At 36.3% G+C, this 19,637-nt stretch overlaps 1 protein-coding gene across 2 annotated transcripts in view; it reads left to right on the top strand.

Moving 5' to 3' along the window:
- LOC143246642 (kinesin-like protein KIF13A) overlaps positions 1 to 19,637 on the top strand; it is a 245,665-nt gene that overhangs the window by 147,657 nt on the left and 78,371 nt on the right. The window lies entirely within an intron of this gene.

Below are 19,637 nucleotides of genomic sequence, written 5' to 3'. Positions count from 1 at the left end.
CAGGTTTATCAAGTAAGTTTGAATAAAGACATCATTTTAACAGTTTTATCAAGTAAGTTTGCATGAAGACATCATTGTAACAGCTTTATCAAGTAAGTTTGAATAAAGACATCATTGTAACAGCTTTATCAAGTAAGTTTGAATAAAGACATCATTGTAACAGCTTTATCAAGTAAGTTTGAATAAAGACATAATTGTAACAGGTTTATCAAGTAAGTTTGAATAAAGACATCATTGTTATAGTTTTATCAAGTAAGTTTGAATAAAGACTTCATTGTAACAGCTTTATCAAGTAAGTTTGAATAAAGACATCATTGTAACAGCTTTATCAAGTAAGTTTGAATAAAGATATCATTGTAACAGGTTTATTAAGTAAGTTTGAATAAAGATATCATTGTAACAGCTTTATCAAGTTTGAATAAAGACTTCATTGTAACAGCTTTATCAAGTAAGTTTAAATAAAGACTTCATTGTAACAGGTTTATTAAGTAAGTTTGAATAAAGATATCATTGTAACAGGTTTATTAAGTAAGTTTGAATAAAGATATCATTGTAACAGCTTTATCAAGTTTGAATAAAGACTTCATTGTAACAGCTTTATCAAGTAAGTTTAAATAAAGACTTCATTGTAACAGGTTTATCAAGTAAGTTTCAATAAAGATATCATTGTAACAGGTTTATTAAGTAAGTTTGAATAAAGACATCATTGTAACAAAAAATATCTACCACCACTGTCACTTTTATGTTTTTACATAAATGATTTATGTTACCAACTGAAACATTACTAAATTATATATTTAGTCTCACTTCTTGCACCTGGTATTTACATGTTGTGAAATGTGCATGAATTAAGTCAGTATTACGATCGTGTAACCCTTTAACTAATTATAAAGAAGCAGTGGACAGACGTAAAGATTGTTTGTTTCAATTAATTATTCTTTGGAATCGTTTGGGTTTAATTATTACATTTCATTGATTGCTTAGGGTCACAAAATAAATTCTGCAAGTAAAGATTTGCTGTGAGGCAAACATGATTGAAATTTTTATCAAATCTACTTGTGTTCTTAATCTACTATTTACCCAGGATTTCAGGTGAAGGAAGCCTCTTTAAAGGTTTTGAGGTTTGTTTTGAAATTGCTTAAAAATTGCCCATTTCCTGCAAGTTTGTTGATTTCAGTTGGTTAATGATTCAATATAGTAACAGTTGGTCCATAAACATATATTCCACTTTATTAAGTTACATGAGAAATAGAACAAACTGTCTAAGAAGGACAGTGAGTGATAATTTATATTGTAATATGAATACTGTAAATCAAAAGATCAGGAGCACCAGTTGTTGGGACAAAGGGGTCACTAGTTGTTGGGACAAAGGGGGCACTAGTTGTTGGGACAAAGGGGGCACCAGTTGTTGGGACAAAGGGGGCACCAGTTGTTGGGATAAAGGGGGCACAGCACTGTGGTTTATTTCACTAGTTTATTCTTAGAATAATACACACGCACATAATATATAATATATGTGTATAGTAAACGATTAAAGCAATGCTTCCAAAATAGATTGATTTTAACGTTTAGTAAGACGAAAAACATACAGCCAGTTACTCCTTCCCTCAATGGAATACGAAATCACGCTCGTGCAAAATATATTAAAATTGTTGCAGAAGACAACTGTTTTGTGTGCTTACCATTACAGACTGGATGAAGTCTGTGATGGGACGCGTGGTTGTGACGAATCATTTTGTATGTGAGTCTGTATTATACTGTGTTTGCTTCAGAGTTGTTTAAGCCTTTTCACCAACGTTCTTTAATAAGTTTTACACCACTTGAAAACTGTAAACTCGTTTTACTTATCGAAAGATTACTTTTGATAAGAAAATTAATTTATCATTCATTTATATTTTGACATCTACAGGGTAGCAGTATATTTGTTTTTATCATGGACGCAATTCTCCAAAAATTAGTCTAATATAAATTATTTCCTTGAGAGGGCAGCAGTATGTATATATATATGATTTCATCATCGACGCAATTAACCTTAAATTAGTCTAATATAAATTATTTCCATTAGAGGGCAGCAGTGTATTTACTATTTTCACAAATGACGTAACTATCGTTTTAAATTAGATTTATTTTCACAAAATTATTGAACAAGTTTACCATTATATTGATATAAATTTTAAAACAAGCTATTAATAAAAGGAAAAAAAATAGTTTACATACATACTTTGTTTAAACTCTTACTCTGTGTAAGCGTGCATATAGATTGATCCGGCATGACCAGGTGGTTAAGGCACTCGATTTGTAATCCGAGGGTTGTGGGCTCGAATCCCTGTCATGCTAAACATGCTCGCCCTTTTAGTCGTGGGAGAATCATAATGTGACAGTCGTTGGTAAAAGAGTAGCCCACTGCTAAATGGAGGACGGCTAACGCAGATAGCCCTCGTGTAGCTTTGAGCAAAATTCTAAACAAACAAAAGCATACAGATGAGAACTAGATTGTGATCTTTGTTAGTGTATATATTTAGTTGCAAGTTGTTTTGACTTGGTTGTTTATTGTAGAAACTCCTAATACTAATTGTGATGTATCATTTGTTTTAGTTGGAAAATTACATAATATATTATCTGCACACTGCTCATCTTAGGGAATCAAACCCAGATTTCTAGCGTTTTAAGTCTGTAAACTTATGTACCACCAGGTGGTCTGTTATATTCCAGTTTCTAAGTTATTTTAGATCATATCTAGTATTGTATTAACGTATATCAGTTTATGAACTTCTCATTTGTATCATGAGATTTGGTTAAGTTGGTTAAATGACCCAAGTTATACATTAATAAATGCAAAGAGTGACACAGAAATAAAGAAAAGAATTGCAATGTCCAAGGATACTTTCAATAAAATGAAGTCCATATTCACAAACAGGAACATAACAAATGTCACTAAAATTAACACCTTGAAATCATATGTATGGTCTGTTCTCTTATATGGCTGTGAGAGCTGGACACTGAACAAAGATACAGAGAAGAGATTAGAAGCTGCTGAAATGTGGTTCCTTAGAAGGATGCTAAAAATATTATGGGCTGAAAGAAAAACAAATGTGGAAGTCGTGGAACTGGCAGGATACAAAAGGTCACTCATGAAAACTATAAGAAAGAGACAAATGGAATTTCTAGGACACATTTGCAGGAAGAATTGGATAGAGAAACAGATGCTATGTGGAAAAATAGAAGGGAGGAAAAGCAGAGGGTGTCAAAGAACTAAATATATCGACAGCCTCAATAACTATGTCACCAAGAACTCAATGAGCAACATCAAGTTGATAAGGAGGATTGACAACAGAGAAGTCTGGCATGCCATGGTCGTCGATGTCTGCCACAGATTTGACACATGAAGAAGAAGATATATTAATTATCAATTTAGGAAGAAATAATATCCAAAAAATTAATAATTAATTCAGAATAAATGTATCAATAAACACTTTGACAGTAATGTTTTTATTGGGCCAGATCCAATTTCCAGTAGGTATGGTATATAACAGTACATTATACTGTTTACATTGAACCACCTCAGGGAAACAAAGATTCTGTTGTTTACACTGAACCACCTCAGGGAAACAAAGCTTCTGTTGTTCACACTGAACCACCTCAGGGAAACAAAGATTCTGTTGTTTACATTGAACCACCTCAGGGAAACAAAGCTTCTGTTGTTCACACTGAACCACCTCAGGGAAACAAAGATTCTGTTGTTTACATTGAACCACCTCAGGGAAACAAAGCTTCTGTTGTTCACACTGAACCACCTCAGGGAAACAAAGATTCTGTTGTTCATACTGAACCACCTCAGGGAAACAAAGATTCTGTTGTTCATACTGAATCACCTCAGGCAAACAAAGCTTCTGTTGTTTACACTGAATCACCTCAGGCAAACAAAGCTTCTGTTGTTTACACTGAATCACCTCAGGGAAACAAAGCTTCTGTTGTTTACAGTGAACCACCTCAGGGAAACAAAGATTCTGTTGTTCACACTGAACCACCTCAGGCAAATAAAGCTTCTGTTGTTTACAGTGAACCACCTCAGGGAAACAAAGCTTCTGTTGTTTACACTGAATCACCTCAGGGAAACAAAGCTTCTGTTGTTCACACTGAATCACCTCAGGCAAACAAAGCTTCTGTTGTTTACACTGAATCACCTCAGGCAAACAAAGCTTCTGTTGTTTACAGTGAACCACCTCAGGCAAACAAAGCTTCTGTTGTTCACACTGAACCGCCTCAGGCAAACCAAGCTTCTGTTGTTCACACTGAACCACCTCAGGCAAACCAAGCTTCTGTTGTTTACACTGAACCACCTCAGGGAAACAAAGCTTCTGTTGTTCACACTGAACCACCTTAGACAAACAAAGCTTCTGTTGTTTATTCTGAACCACCTCAGGCAAATAAAGCTTCTGTTGTTTATTCTGAACCACCTCAGGCAAATAAAGCTTCTGTTGTTTACACTGAACCACCTCAGGGAAACAAAGATTCTGTTGTTCACACTGAACCACCTTAGACAAACAAAGCTTCTGTTGTTTATTCTGAACCACCTCAGGCAAATAAAGCTTCTGTTGTTTATTCTGAACCACCTCAGGCAAATAAAGCTTCTGTTGTTTACACTGAACCACCTCAGGGAAACAAAGCTTCTGTTGTTTACACTGAACCACCTCAGGGAAACAAAGCTTCTGTTGTTTACATTGAACCACCTCAGGGAAACAAAGCTTCTGTTGTTTACACTGAACCACCTCAGGCAAACAAAGCTTCTGTTGTTTACACTAAACCACCTCAGGGAAACAAAGCTTCTGTTGTTTACACTGAACCACCTCAGGGAAACAAAACTTCTGTTGTTTACACTGAATCACCTCAGGCAAATAAAGCTTCTGTTGTTTACACTGAACCACCTCAGGGAAACAAAGCTTTTGTTGTTTACACTGAACCACCTCAGAGAAACAAAGCTTCTGTTGTTTACACTGAATCACCTCAGGCAAACAAAGCTTCTGTTGTTCACACTGAACCACCTCAGGGAAACAAAGCTTCTGTCGTTCACACTGAACCACCTCAGAGAAACAAAGCTTCTGTTGTTTACACTGAATCACCTCAGGCAAACAAAGCTTCTGTTGTTCACACTGAACCACCTCAGGGAAACAAAGCTTCTGTTGTTTACACTGAACCACCTCAGACAAACAAAGCTTCTGTTGTTTACACTGAGCAACCTCAGGCAAACAAAGATTCTGTTGTTCACACTGAACCACCTCAGGGAAACAAAACTTCTGTTGTTTACACTGAATCACCTCAGGCAAATAAAGCTTCTGTTGTTTACACTGAACCACCTCAGGGAAACAAAGCTTCTGTTGTTTACACTGAACCACCTCAGAGAAACAAAGCTTCTGTTGTTTACACTGAATCACCTCAGGCAAACAAAGCTTCTGTTGTTCACACTGAACCACCTCAGGGAAACAAAGCTTCTGTCGTTCACACTGAACCACCTCAGGGAAACAAAGCTTCTGTTGTTTACACTGAACCACCTCAGGGAAACAAAACTTCTGTTGTTTACACTGAACCACCTCAGAGAAACAAAGCTTCTGTTGTTTACACTGAATCACCTCAGGCAAACAAAGCTTCTGTTGTTCACACTGTACCACCTCAGGGAAACAAAGCTTCTGTTGTTTACACTGAACCACCTCAGACAAACAAAGCTTCTGTTGTTTACACTGAGCAACCTCAGGCAAACAAAGCTTCTGTTGTTTACACTGAGCAACCTCAGGCAAACAAAGATTCTGTTGTTCACACTGAACCACCTCAGGGAAACAAAGCTTCTGTTGTTTACACTGAGCAACCTCAGGCAAACAAAGATTCTGTTGTTCACACTGAACCACCTCAGGGAAACAAAACTTCTGTTGTTTACACTGAATCACCTCAGGCAAATAAAGCTTCTGTTGTTTACACTGAACCACCTCAGGGAAACAAAGCTTCTGTTGTTTACACTGAACCACCTCAGAGAAACAAAGCTTCTGTTTTTTACACTGAATCACCTCAGGCAAACAAAGCTTCTCTTGTTCACACTGAACCACCTCAGGGAAACAAAGCTTCTGTCGTTCACACTGAACCACCTCAGGGAAACAAAGCTTCTGTTGTTTACACTGAACCACCTCAGGGAAACAAAACTTCTGTTGTTTACACTGAACCACCTCAGGGAAACAAAGCTTCTGTTGTTTACACTGAATCACCTCAGGCAAACAAAGCTTCTGTTGTTCACACTGTACCACCTCAGGGAAACAAAGCTTCTGTTGTTTACACTGAACCACCTCAGACAAACAAAGCTTCTGTTGTTTACACTGAGCAACCTCAGGCAAACAAAGATTCTGTTGTTCACACTGAACCACCTCAGGGAAACAAAGCTTCTGTTGTTCACACTGAACCACCTCAGGGAAACAAAGCTTCTGTTGTTCACACTGAACCACCTCAGGGAAACAAAGTTTCTGTTGTTTACATTGAACCACCTCAGGCAAACAAAGCTTCTGTTGTTTACACTAAACCACCTCAGGCAAACAAAGCTTCTGCTGTTCGCACTGAACCACCTCAGGCAAACAAAGCTTCTGTTGTTCACACTGAACCACCTCAGGCAAACAAAGATTCTGTTGTTCACACTGAACCACCTCAGGCAAACAAAGCTTCTGTTGTTCACACTGAACTACCTCAGGCAAACAAAGCTTCTTTTGTTCACACTGAACCACCTCAGGGAAACAAAGCTTCTGTTGTTTACACTGAACCACCTCAGGGAAACAAAGCTTTTATTGTTCGTAGCAAGTATAATTTCAAACTCCTGTTCCTAATTTTGGACTGATAGAGTGAAATAAGCCCATAACACCCACTGTGAACTTTTGTACTACATTATTAGAGAAGTAGAGCTTTACTTCCAGTTTTATAACACATCCAGATCATTGTTTGAAAGTAATGACAAGGATCCTAGATCACTTAACCATTAGATCCTGCTTGATTCTTTGAGCTGTGACATTAATAAAACAATAACAAAGATAATTTTACGGCGACAAGACGCGAACCAGAAACTCTTGTTTACCAAGTTCAGCATGTCAATCATTAGACCCTTTGGGTGAAGCACATTTCACGATTTTATGTTTGCAAAGTTCAGATAAATAACAATTACTATAGAACTTTCGTTTTGAAGCAGTAACGTACCAGTGATGATGTTTGATGTCTCACATTGGAAACAAATGTCAAGAGTTTGACAAAGTCAATAATATTCACTAAATATATTGATATTTCTTAGTGGGGTATCCGTCGGTTTGTAGCAACAGAAAGTATGCCCCACTGTAGTTCAGCCATTTGGTTTAGGAATTATAATGCTCAAATTCTAGGTTCAATCCATGAAGTAGGCACATTGCAAATGACCAACTGTGAAACTTCTCTCTGAGAACAAACTTAAATTATTTAGTTTTATTAGTAAAATTCATATTTAAATTAAGTGATTAATAAACAGTATTTTATCTTTTTTAACCTTCTGTGTACAAGGCTACTGCTTTCGTTTATTAGGTTCTAATACTTAAGCGTTTTAATACAATTTCAATGTGCTGCTTTCGATAAAAGAATTTTGTTTTTTTTTAACCAATTCATTTTTCAGTGGTTTACTAATGCGAATATTAATTGGTGTAACATTCTGAAAGGAAAGCGTGTTTTTTTTTGTTTTTTTTCAGCCGTTAGTTTGTGTTAAAGAACGTGTCACAATTCCGTAGCCTAACACCCAATCACACGAGATTATGTTAATTTTTTTCGGGTTGAATTTCCGACAAATGTATAAATTCTAATATCTGTCTTTCTTTCAGCCTTTAACGAAAGGAAAAAACAATAACTTGTGTAGAATATTGGTTACGATGCAAAAAGGAAAAGTTTGGTTTAAAAAACAAAACACGAAATAATATAATTGAAGTTTACATTAGATTATCGTCTTGTCTGTTAGCTCGAATTGCGTGGAAGTCATGCAGTTTCCATAGTAACGATCAACACAGCTCTATACGAGTTGTGATGGTAACAGTTGATTGAATCTGTTGCTACGTCAAGTAGGTAATTTAGTTTCGTACTCGTCTATATATTATCAAATGCAGCAACAATATTCAAAAACCTTTGAAGGTTCAAGTAATTTTTTATTTATATATCACGTGCAGATGGGCTGCAACAGAGTGCAGTCACATGCTGATAGTTTACACTATGATTGGGTGCCATCTAATCAATCACAAAGTACCACACTAGTATCGAATCTGTTATACACCAAATAACTGTACGATTCTCAGTAGTAGCAGTGTATTTGTAATTGTTATTTGCAGTACTGAAGTATATATATAAATGGAGAGGGTAATAAAATAGGGTAGAATACTACCCTATGAAAACAGAATTTTCTCAGGGTAAGATTCGAACCACTGACTACTTATTGAACAGGTGTTTCAGTCGTCTACACTATACCTCTTCGAACACCACATCTCTCCTCATTTATTGTCACCTCTTTTATTATTCTAGTAAGGAAGCGTCTCATTAAGAATTTAAATTTAAAGTTATTTAACAATAAATTGTTTCAATTTTAAATTTTACAGATTTCATTATAATCAACTTGTTTACTGTGCAAACTGGGTATTGTTGTCTGTAATTTGTACCCTAATAATGCATCACTACTTCAATAGATTCACTGTTCAGTCCTAACGAATATACACCATCACAAAGTAAGTTGTACTAGACATTTCGTCGGTGCTTTCTGTCTATCTCTGTTGCATACGTCTGTTTTTTCACCGAGTATTGATCTTTGAAATTAAATAATGTTTTTCTCAGCTGTTTTGCACAAAGTTTCGAGATGTGTGAAATGCTTAATTTGCTTAAATATTGGATTGTATGCACTAGTTTCCTTGGGTCAATATTTTGATTGGTTGAATTTTCAGTTTTTTAACTCCTGTGACTTGGCATAGTTTGTTGGTTTAGGGTGCTCAACTCACAATCTGTGGGTCACGGGACCGCATCTCGTCGTCGAACGTGGTAGCTCCTTTGAGCCTTGGGGATGTTATAATGTGATGGTCAATCTCACTATTAGTAGGTAAAGAACGGCCCAAGACTTTGTGATAAGTGGTATTGACTAACAGTAGTTCGTCAAATAGCCCTCGGTAGGACAGCACTTTTTAAACTTTCCCGTTTAGTATCTGTAGGAACACCCGTTTTGCATAACAAATATGCAGTGGCGTGAAACATAAAATAGGGAAAATACATCGTTAACATTGGCTTGGTGTATTAGTGTAACGATCATGAAAAATATCTTATGAGACTGTCGAATATATAATATTTCTCTAAGCCTAAAATATTATTTAAATTTACGAACGTAAAAATAAAGGAAGGTGTTAATTTTAACTCATTTTACGAACGTAGCGAGCCTGGCATGGCCAGGTGGGTTAATGCGTTCGACTCGTAATTTGAGAGTCGCGGGTTCGAATCCCCGTCACAGCCAACATGCTCGCCCTTTCAGCGGTGGGAGCGTTATGATGTAACGGTCAATCCCACTATTCGTTGGTAAAGAGTAGTCCAAGAGTTGGCGATGGGTGGTGATGACTAACTGCCTTTCCTCTAGTCTTACGCTGCTAAATTAGGGATGTCTAGCGCAGATAGCCCTCGTGTAGCTTTGCGCGAAATTCAAAAAGAAACAAGACGAATGTAGCGATTAAGGAAAGTTCCAAGTAATGTAACAAGTGAGTTTACAAACGTAATAATTAAGGAACGTTATAAATTAATATTTAACAAGTTACGAACGTAATGATTAATGAAAGTTCCAAATTAGTTATAACTCATGAATCTTTAATAATGCCTTATAAGGTAACGAAATATGACAGAGAAAAGAAAGTCTAGGTAGAAAGAGATGAAACAACATGCGTTATGTCCACAGGAAGTACAATTTTCAGAACGATAAAGCCCTGGCATGGCCAGGTGGTTAGGGCGTTAGACTCGCAATCTGAAGGTTGTGGGTTCGAATCTTCATCACACCAAACATATTCGCCCTTTCGGTCGTGGGAGCGTTAAAAGATGATGGTCAATCACACTGTTCGTTGGTAAAAGAGTAGCCCAACTTGCTGCCTTCCCTCTAGTCTTACACTACTAAATTAGGGACGGCTAGCGCAGATAGCCCTTGAGTAGCTTTGAGCGAAATTAAAAAAAACAACAGAAAAACCGTCTGCGTTATGGAAGTTCCACCACATAGAGGGCATTTTATAAGAGAAGTCGTAATATAATGCTGCAAAATTTTGATATTTCCGGCTTATACAGGTTTTACTTTATATCTCTGTGTATATATATAAGACTAGCCTTGCCGATCCCGTCAAAAATTTACAGATGAGAACTTTGTAACCGTCCCCTCTTCTTGGCTTGCCTGCCCTTTCGTTCAACGAACTTTCTTCATCAGACTTTCCCCTTCATAATAAAAGAATACATTCACACATTCATTAAAAAATACATACATTATACTCTGAAGAAGTGGTTAAGATTGGTGCAAGGTTAAATGAGAATTCAAGGTAATTACACACACAATAAAAGGGTGACAAGTGAATTATATATATATATATATATATATATATATTAGAGTTTACTCATTATGTGTGTTTATCTCACTACAAAGTCAAATCGGACTATCTGCTGTGTCCGCTGAGGGAATCGAACCCCTGATTTTAGCGTAGTAAATTCGAGAACTCACCGTTGTCTCAGCGGGGGAATATTTTTAATCAGCTTAATAACTGTGGTATCACACCAAAGTTAATGTCTTTTATACAAAATCATGACAATCGTATCGAACTCTTATTTAATTGTTTTTACTTTATTTTCCACGTTAAGATTGAAGATTGCATCATAAAGCAATCGATATTTCTCACGTGCAAGAACTTATTTTGGTAATTACGTCGTATGTCTAATGATTTATGATAAATGTTTTATCACAAAGTTTAAACCTAAAATTTAAGTTAATGTGTCATTATTACTTAAGACGTTTGTGCGAAATAATAAAGATATTTTGTTCAAAAAAAAACAGTAGTAACAAAACTGAAACTTTATGAAAACCCAACAAAAACACGTGAAATACGGTCACTAACCTCTAATTAGGTGTTTTTAGAACCCGCCACGAACTTCGAAATGTTTACGATAAAAAAAAAGAAGCGAAATTCAAGCCAGCTCTCGCGAACATTCGAAGTTTTGTTTTACATACGTAACCTACGTCATAGTTTTGTTGCTAAGGGTTACACTGGAATGAAACGTTACCAAACGATAACTGGATTTTTTTATATGTATATATATTAGGCTTGTGATGTAGGGTTTGGGTTCAGTTGACGACTGCTGGCTGTTTCTAGAGTAGGACGCGTTTGGTCTTCTATACTGAACCACTGGTAATTTCGATTAAATGTCATTTTTCGACCGGCAGTTATACATGTAAATATATTTATATATGTTGTAGAATTTGACGTTAATGGACTGCTACTGGCGTTTTCTAGAATGGGACTGAGGCCTCAGTTTAGAATGCGAAACGTCGTCTCGCAAGCCATTAAAGCTAAAAGTGGGTTATGTCTGCACTGCCTGGAATAGGGCTGAGGCTTTTGTATAGACGGGGGTGGGGTGCCGAAATATGTCAGCTCCCAAGTATTAAAAACATTATTTCAAATCGTACTCTACATTGTTCTTTAGTTTTCGAATTTAATGACGAAGACCCTAGTGGTGATAACATGAACTTGTTGAAACGTTGCACATTTGTAATAAAGTTACTTTTCTTAACCATTCAAACCGTTTCTAGGTGTTATACTTTAGGTTTGTAAATTTGAATATGTAGGACGTTGTGTATTTATTTTCCCGAAAGAGGGCCGAAAGCAATCTGGAGGGATCAACTGTTTTACCTACTCGCACCATTATACAGTAATGTGTTGTGCTTCAGTCAGTCAGTCAGTAGACACCAAAATAACGTCGCATAAGAGACATAAACGTTGCAATTTGTACTTTCGAGACGTCAGTAAAACATGCGTATGCCATGAATCACGAGAAAAAGTATGCGTCCTGTAGGCATGACATACGAATTTCAAAAGCAATAAATAAAATAAATAGTTGTTACTATTAGTTTTGGCTTTATTTACTTTTGAAACAGAACACTTCCAAGGGACTTTGTGGAAGCAATCTGCTATAACAGATGCATGTATGTCTTCAGTAGGGTTATAGTAACGTGTGGAAAACGTTCTGTAATAATTACGGAAAGTTGTTTAAACTTTAATGTATATGTATAATAAAGCCTTTGTTGTAGCTACCCAATTTATAAACCATTCATAAAATCAAGGATAGAACCAGCACGTGTAATTGGAAAGTGAACCATTTGTACTTGTATTTTTGGAGTACAGTGGCCTTTTAAATACGTTTGTTCATCTTTGAGATGTGAAGTAATAATGCGGAACTGGATCTGATATAATTGTAAATTAGACAAAAATAAGTGGGAGAGTAAATGGTACAAAGAAAGATATATGTTCAGTGTCTAGAACCCTGCTACATCTGTTCAGCAGTGACCCAGGATTGTATAGTTATACCCTTAAATTGTGTTCAATTCCTAAAAGGTCTGTGTTATCTAAGGAAAGTAATGAAACTGAACTTGTTATTCCATATAGGCTCTTTGTCTCACTTAATTTTAATTTAAATTAATAGTTTGCTGGAAGTAACGAGACACCAGGACACCAGAGGGCTGAATCAATACTTTCTGCATTACAGCAGATAATGTTGTGACCTAGATTTAAAGGGTTTCTTTGTACATTTTCGACACACGAGAAATTCAAATATACTTTAGTTATAGAAACGGTAATTGTTTGTTTGTTTATTTGTTTGGAATTTCGCGCAAAGCTACACGAGGGCTATTTGCGTCAGCCGTCCCTAATTTAGCATTGTAAGACGAGAGGTAAAGCAGCTGGTCATCACCACCCACCGCCAACTCTTTGGCTACTCTTTTACCAACGAATAGTGGGATTGAATGTGACATTATAATGCAACCACGGTTGAAAAGACGAGCATGTTTGGTATGATGGCGATTCGAACCCGCGACTCTCAGATTACGTCTCCAGTGACCTAACCACTTGGCCATGTCGGGCCAGAAATGGTGAACGTTCAGACTGAGAAAGAGACGAGCGAGTTTGAAAGATGAAGCACACAAATCACATGGTTAAAAAAAATCACAATTATTAAAATATTAATTAATAGAAGCAAATATAAGAATCCAGTAAACCAGGCGGAACAAACAAAAATAAGAGAAAACATTTGATAGCCGCGGCACTTGAAATTATTTTGGTTGGGATTAGAGTAAGTTAATTTATGAGGTCTTAGGTGTGGTCAGATACTTTAGTTTGACCTCATGCGACCAGTACTGTGATTAAATCTCAAATCGGTCAAAAGATAACGGAGCTAGGAGCTGAAAGTTTGTATTAGAAAATAGGAGCTATTCTATGAGCCGGGCCCGGCATGGCCAAGCGCGTAAGGCGTGCTACTCGTAATCCGAGGGTCGCGGGTTCGAGCCCGCGTCGCGCTAAACATGCTCGCCCTCCCAGCCGTGGGGGTGTATAAGTTACGGTCAATCCCACTATTCGTTGGTAAAAGAGTAGCCCAAGAGTTGGCGGTGGGTGGTGATGACTAGCTGCCTTCCCTCTAGTCTTACACTGCTAAATTAGGGACGGCTAGCACAGATAGCCCTCGAGTAGCTTTGTGCAAAATTCCAAAACAAACCAAAACAATCTATGAGCCGATATGCCGCTACTAAAAATGTCAACATGACGTTGCGTTGTTTAAAGCAATATACAATACACGAGGAAAGGATAAACATTATGTGTATTTTTTGTAATGTTTAATTTCAAATGTTTGTACTCTATCAATGAAACGCTAATACTTCAAGTTCCTCAAAATATTTTTCAATAATTTCTTGCATTAAAACAACGTTACAATAACAAATTGGTCTAGGTGTAATTTAACGTTCTTCATGGATGAAGTCTGGTCGTGCTATAGAGTTCTGAATTATGTAGATAGCGAACCGGGATCAAATCTGTGTGATTCCACAAAATATTTCATTACTCAATCCTTCAGCGTGGATGGGCTTTCTTCTCTCTGGTCAGTAGGTCTTAATTGCGTACATTTGGCACAGTGGTAAATCTAAGGACTTCTGACATTATAAATCGAGTTTCGATACCCACAATGAATATAACACAGATAGCCCATTGTATAGCTCTGCTGTAAATACAGATAATAATAATAATCGCTTTTATTTGTTGATGTTCGTGCTATTTTTAATGGTAAGAAGATTTTGTGACTAAATATATTTTAAAGCGATGTCTTTGGATCTGTTGTTGACTATTTTTCATAAGTGCTAATTCACCTACGAAACTTCCACTTCGCAAGCTTTAAGGACCAAGTATGGCGTCTTGGCATAACGTGTTGTTAGGGATTCGGTTCTCAAAGAGTAGCCCAAAATTAGACGAGCTGCCATCCCTCTAATCCATCATTTCTAAATTAGTAACGATTAGCGAAGATAGGCCATTGAAGTAGCTTTGGGCGAAATTCGATATATAACATGAACAAACCAATCGTGACCCGTCGATTAGCGTTCTGGACCATAGATTTGCAGTTACAATGATTATATCCTACTGTCGCAAAAGTAACTAAATAAAATACAAATCGCATTCCACACTTAGAGTGTCATGGTCGACATATTAAGGGTAGTGGTCAAACCCTACTTTTCGGTCATTCAAGAGTAGCCCAAGAGTTGACGGTGGGTGCTGTTGACTACTAATTCATGTATCGTCTCCTTTATTACTTTGTACTGAAACCAGTTTGGCAGTATTAAAGTCACATATCGAAATTATGTAACATATATGTAACCCAGCAGGTGGTTTAGGCACTCGACTCGTAATCTGAGAGTCGCAGATTCGAATCCCCGTTACACCAAACATGCTCGCCCTTTCAGCCTTGGGGGAGTTATAATGTGACGGTCAATCTCACTATTCGTTAGTAAAAGAGTAGCCAAGGAGTTGGCGGTGGGTGGTGATGACTAGGTGCCTTTCCTCTAGTCTTACACTACTAAGTTAGGGACGGCTAGCGCAGATAGCCCTCGTGCAGCTTTGCGTGAAATTCAAAACAAACCAAACATACATGTAGATACTTTATAGTAATACATAATTAATAAATTTCGTGCACAACAACAGAGTCGATAGATCCGAACTGGTCTGGAGTCTTGTAGATCTCCAGCTCAGGGAACAATCTTCTAATTACCTCTTACATCTTCTCTTCAAACTATTAATTTCCCGTTGTGCTATTCCTGGTGGCTGTAATAATCTCCAAGAAAGAAGAAAAATGACTGTATGAGTAAAGAGAGAACAAGAAGAGAAAAGACAAAATGTCTTTGAAAACAATAATAATCTGATGGGTAAGGCCTAGAACTCTTATAGTGCTGGTGTTTTAAAAATAATAATAATAATCTGATGGGTAAGGCCTAGAACTCTTATAGTGCTGGTGTTTTAACAATAATAAAAATAATCTGATGGGTAAGGCCTAGAACTCTTATAGTGCTGGTGTTTTAAAAATAATAAAAAATAATCTGATGGGTAAGGCCTAGAACTCTTATAGTGCTGGTGTTTTAAAAATAATAATAATAATCTGATGGGTAAGGCCTAGAACTCTTATAGTGCTGGTGTTTTAACAATAATAAAAATAATCTGATGGGTAAGGCCTAGAACTCTTATAGTGCTGGTGTTTTAAAAATAATAAAAATAATCTGATGGGTAAGGCCTAGAACTCTTATAGTGCTGGTGTTTTAAAAATAATAATAATAATCTGATGGGTAAGGCCTAGAACTCTTATAGTGCTGGTGTTTTAACAATAATAAAAATAATCTGATGGGTAAGGCCTAGAACTCTTATTATAGTGCTGGTGTTTTAACAATAATAAAAATAATCTGATGGGTAAGGCCTAGAACTCTTATAGTGCTGGTGTTTTAAAAATAATAATAATAATCTGATGGGTAAGGCCTAGAACTCTTATAGTGCTGGTGTTTTAACAATAATAAAAATAATCTGATGGGTAAGGCCAAGAACTCTTATTATAGTGCTGGTGTTTTAACAATAATAAAATAATCTGATGGGTAAGGCCTAGAACTCTTATTATAGTGCTGGTGTTTTAACAATAATAAAAATAATATGATGGGTAAGGCCTAGAACTCTTATAGTGCCGGTGTTTTAACAATAATAAAAATAATCTGATGGGTAAGGCCTAGAACTTTTATGGTGCTGGTGTTTTAAGAATAATAAAAATAATCTGATGGGTAAGGCCTAGAAGTCTTATAGTGCTGGTGTTTTAAGAATAATAAAAATAATCTGATGGGTAAGGCCTAGAACTCTTATTATAGTGCTGGTGTTTTAACAATAATAAAAATAATCTGATGGGTAAGGTCTAGAACTCTTATTATAGTGCTGGTGTTTTAACAATAATAAAAATAATATGATGGGTAAGGCCTAGAACTCTTATTATAGTGCTGGTGTTTTAACAATAATAAAAATAATCTGATGGGTAAGGTCTAGAACTCTTATTATAGTGCTGGTGTTTTAACAATAATAAAAAATAATCTGATGGGTTAGGTCTAGAACTCTTATAGTGCTAGTGTTTTAAGAATAATAAAAATAATCTGATGGGTAAGGCCTAGAACTCTTATAGTGCTGGTGTTTTAAGAACAATAAAAATAATCTGATGGGTAAGGCCTAGAACTCTTATAGTGCTGGTGTTTTAACAATAATAAAATAATCTGATGGGTAAGGCCTAGAAGTCTTATGGTGCTGGTGTTTTTGCAACGATGTGGTGTTGGTGTTTTATCCAGATATCCAAGATATATAATTAGATATACCTGAGGATTTTGACCTCTACAATTAATCAGTTAATAGCATCAAGTGCGGTTATATTTTAACATCAAACAACGATAAAATTATGGGGCTAGAAAAATTTTACAAATATAACATGGACACGATGTAACTCTCTTCATTATAAGTAGAGTAATTCTTATTATAAGTTGGAATTGGACGGATACACAATACGTGTAATATAATTCCTTTAACAGCCATATAAAAATATTTAAGGCTATAAACAAACCAATTTAAAAATTATAAAGTCACATAACCACTTGAGAAAGTCAGTAGAACAGATAAAAAAAATACAAAGAATAACAAAACTAAAAATTTCTCAATCTCACTAACTGACATCGTTAAACGCTTCCAGCTGTGTAATAAACAGATTTATCATAGTTGTAAGTGCACCAAATAGAACAGTAGTACGGGGACCACGTGCTAGTGCAAGCGTGTAGTAGTTGATTAAATTAATAATTTATTAACTTTTGGTATAAACACATAACCACAACTCACATTATATCACTCAAATGACATCACACACTATAGAGTGTGCATCACATGTACAGCAAACTAACAATGTGTTTATTTTTTTTAGTTTCGCGCAAAGCTACACGAGGGCTATCTGCGTTAGCCGTCCCTAATTTAGCAGTGTAAGACTAGAGGGAAGGTAGCTAGTTATCACAACCCACTGCCAACATTGGGGTTACTCTTTTACCAACGAATAGTGGGATTGACCGTCAGATTATAACGCCCCCACGGCTGAAAGGGCGAGCATGTTTGGTGTGACGAGGATTCGAACCCGTGACCCTCAGATTACGAGTCGAAAGCCTTAACCCACCTGGCCATACTAGGCCTAACAATGTGTACACACACCATAAGTGAAAAGAATGCCCACCACATGTACACCATTATTGTCATATACAGTAATATTACATTGCACACCCACACTGGGCATATACAGTAATATTACATTGCACACCCACACTGGTGACATTCATACACGATATGAATGAACGAATAATACATATTATCGTGTTACATTGTATAAAGAATGTACATGAAAGAATGGAAAAAATATTTAAAAATTGAAAGTGTAGGAATGAATAAGTTAATCGAAAAGTGAGGAAACAAGGTAGGAATGGGTATGTTATAATAGAATTTCCTTTGTACATTTTCACAAGGGAGCTATTGTTGTTGCTGGTGTTGTATAAACAGACTTTAGATATATTGTTTCCAATAAATCGATTCACAGCAACTTCTAGTTATTGTATGATAAGTATAATTAAGTTTGATAAAGTTAGGCTAATTGTATGCATGAGATTGAAAAGAATTATCGAGGTAGGCATGGACAAGATTTTTGATACACCGAAACGAACAAACAATGGAATTTATAATAATTCCCACGAAAGGGGACCAGAGGCCGTCTGAATGCAATTACCTATTTTAAACACTTGCACCGCTTTCCAGTAATGTGTTGTATGTCAGTCTGTCAATATACACTAAAATGACGTCACACAAGGGGTGTTTAACGTAGCAATTTTTTCTTTCATGATGGTAGTAGAAAGATGTTCATGCCATGAATCACGAGAAGGATTATATACTCTATAGGCTACAACACAGCATGACATACGAACTTCAAAAGCAAGAAGTATAAGTATTTACACTTGAAACAGAATATTTTTGGGCACAAATATATCTGGTATTCATACTTTTAATTCGTTTCCTCCGTTTCGTTTTTTCAGAAATAAGCTGAGGTATGTTTCAGGTTTTTTTTACGCGCATACTTAGTACGGTAACAAGAAAACAAATGTTTATTCTTCATTACCCCGACAACCGACACATTCGCCAAACATGTCAGTCACTCCTTGATATTTCTTCCAACTGTTTTTGTTAACACTTGCTAAACAAATAAATAAATAAATGATTTGCATGTATATACCGAATACAACAAAATGAGACATGCCAGGCAGTTTATAAAGTTATTTGATGAAGCACGAAGCTTTCCAAATCGATAAAACGACGTAGCGCTGAAAAGCTGTCATTGGTCGTGCATGGGGTATCTTCCCTTAAAAACAACCGTATCGTGTTTACACAAACACTTGTTTCTACAGGGTGTAGGGATAATGTATTGTTCCGCTTTAGCATCTAGAGCTTAACAGAGTCATAGATAGTATATTTGAAATTTAGCAACGAAACTGAAGATCCTCAGGTAATAAGTAACGTATCCTTTGATTTATTTATCTATCTAAAACTTAAAACAAACGAGCAATCCTCAGGTAAGAAATTAATACCCCATACGTATTATTCTTAACTGTATTTATAATTTCAAACCAGAATGTACAACTCTGAAAGTAATGTAATATATTCGAAAGTTATTTTGATTTTTAATAAATTTTACCATCAGTAGGCACAGTGTTAGGTATCAAATAAGGTTTGATTTGTTTTGAATTTCGAGCAAAGCTACACAAGGGCTATTTGCGCTAGCCACCCCTAATTTTGCAGTGTAAGGCTTGAGGGAAGGCAGCTAGTCATCATCATCCACCACTAACTCTTGAGCTATCCTTTTACCAACGAATAGTGGGATTGCCCGTCACATTATAACGCTCTCATGGCTGAATAGGTGAGTATAATTGTTGTGACGGGGATTCGAACCTGCGATCCTCAAGTTACGAGCTGTGTGAAACA

Source organism: Tachypleus tridentatus, chromosome 3 (assembly GCF_004210375.1).
Source record: "Tachypleus tridentatus isolate NWPU-2018 chromosome 3, ASM421037v1, whole genome shotgun sequence".
NCBI classification, from domain to species: domain Eukaryota; kingdom Metazoa; phylum Arthropoda; class Merostomata; order Xiphosura; family Limulidae; genus Tachypleus; species Tachypleus tridentatus.
This window is presented reverse-complemented; position numbering and strand designations above follow the sequence as displayed.